The following is a 2500-nucleotide window of genomic DNA, read 5'->3' as shown; positions in this document are numbered from 1 at the left end:
ATATACAAACATACATACACACACACATATATATATATAGATAGATAGATAGATAGATACATCTTCAAGACTTAAGTAACACAAAATAAAAGAGAAATGAAAGAAGAATAAGAAGAAAAAGTAAAAAAAAGATCCATTCGGCCTTCGATTAACGGTTCCGCAAAAGAATGATAAAAGAATGATTAGAAAAAAAAACAATGAACATTTCCGAGGCACAAAAACAATCGCTCAAAAGCATCTGGACAAAGAGAGATGAATGTGATATTATAACGAGAAAGACACTTTTGGAAACATAAAAAAGAGAGAAAATAAAATTGAAAAAATAGGACTCCATCCTGGTTTTCGCTGAGTCACGTTGTCGACTATTAAGTCCATGGGGTCAGCGCACAATAATTAATACCCCCCTCCCCCCTCCCCCCTCTCCCCCTCTCCCTTTCCTACCCACCTCCCCTCTCATCACGTCACCTATCTACTTCTCTTCCTTTCTTTCCCTCCCTTCTCACCGTCTTTCCTTCCCCCTCCTCCTCCTCTTTCTTCTCCCACTCTTATCCTCCCTACTTCCTCCCTTCCCATCTTTACCTCCCCATCCCCACTCCTCCCTTCCCCCTATTCCCTCTCCTCCCTATCCCTCCCTCTACCCATCTATATCCCATCCTCGCCCTTCCACCCCTTCCCCTCCCCCCTCCCCCTCCCCTTCTATCCCTCCCCTACCCATCTATCTACCCATCCTCGCTATCCCCCCCTTCCACCCCCCTTCCCCCTCTCCTCCCTCCTCCCTCCCTCCCAGTTACCTATGCTATCACAAGACGCCATTATACTTACCCTCACGTGGTTTCTCCGTCGGTCAAGCGAATCGCTCCCGTTTCCGCCACAGTTGACCGCGAGCCACCGCATCATCGGATTCATAAACAACAATAACAAAAAAAAAATAAAAAATAAAAATAGGGGGAGGGGTGGCTAGGCTTGAAAGCTTTCGGAGCCGTGGGAAGGATGACAGTGCTAAGTGACGTCCGAAGAGGTTAAAGTTGAGAGTCTAGGGATAAAGGTATACGATTGTGAACCTTGTGGTTAATTGGCGGTTCCCTCTTTCGCGTCGTGAGGAAGTGATATTCTGTCGATCAAAAGATTACCGTTAATATGACATGATTCGCCGCTTTTTAACCTAAGTAGCTACCTCGCTTTTATCTTACGCCTGAGTTCCATTTTTTTTTTCTTTTTGATAATGAATAACGAATAGAAAATTAGAATAATGATACCAAAGAACGTAATATTTTGAAAATTATTCATCAAATCTTTCAAAATGGAAGCAAACGGTTGTTCCGAACGGTTAAACGGTTATTTAAAGACAACGGTTTTATTAATTGAAGCTCAGGTCGGTTATAGATATATGGTTGTTTACGTGTCGCTCGTCTTTTGTTTCTGAGGCGATCTCTCGGCCTACCTCTTTTATGTGTGGCTATTGTCACCTTTTTTGGTATTTCCCGGGCTCCTATTATCTCTTCCTCTTACACTCTCTCTCTCTCTCTCTCTCTCTCTCTCTCTCTCTCTCTCTCTCTCTCTCTCTCTCTCTCTCTCTCTCTCTCTCTCTCTTATTCTTGTTCTTGATTTGTCTTCTGTTCATTCTTCTTTCGGTGTTCTCTGCCAAGATCCTGTTTCTTTTTCTCTCTTTAGATCTCTTTCTTGCATCTTCTTTCGCTCGTTCTCTCTCACTCTTTCTCTCTCTCTCTCTCTCTCTCTCTCTCTCTCTCACTCTCTCTCTCTCTCTCACTCTCTTTCTCTCTCTCTCTCTCTCTCTCTCTCCCTCTCCCTCTCTCCCACTCCCACTCCCACTCCCACCTCCCACTCCCACTCCCACTCCCACTCCCAATCCCAATCCCTCTCCCCCCACTCTCCCACTCTCCTACTCTCCCTCTCTCCCTCTCTCCCTCTCTCCCTCTCTTTCCCTCCCTCCCTCTCTCCCTCCCTCGCTCCTCCTCTCTACATCAACCGTTATCAGTGGCATTCCTCTGGAAAATAAACTCAAAAGCAAAAAATGAATCGACACATTTTGGTCTCTTTATACGTCTTCTTCTCTTCTCGTCCGCACTTAATTTCACATCCTCCTCCCTTTTGATGTTTGTGGAGGTCCGGTGTCTCACAGAGCGTAAAGGTCACATACACTCCTTTCATTGCTCTAATGGAGTTCTCTTACCTGCATTATCTCGTCGGGGGGGTGGGGGGGGGGTCAAGATAGGCCTAATTATAGAGAAACGGAACAAAAATGTATGATTCAGCCCCAAAATTGACTTGGGTGATCATTTGGAGTCTTTCTGACGTTCATATGAGGTTCTTCTGTAATTACTGTTAGAAGTAATGGTGTTATTATTGTTGTTGTTTTCTTTAGGTTTGAGGGAGTTCGAGAGTTTGATGTAAACACGGTCTTTTGTATACTTGAGCTGCATAAGGATATAGTTTCCTTCAATTTAAAAGTAGTGAGAAAGTTGGAGATTTTGTTTTCCCA

Source organism: Penaeus vannamei, chromosome 30 (assembly GCF_042767895.1).
Source record: "Penaeus vannamei isolate JL-2024 chromosome 30, ASM4276789v1, whole genome shotgun sequence".
NCBI classification, from domain to species: domain Eukaryota; kingdom Metazoa; phylum Arthropoda; class Malacostraca; order Decapoda; family Penaeidae; genus Penaeus; species Penaeus vannamei.
This window is presented reverse-complemented; position numbering follows the sequence as displayed.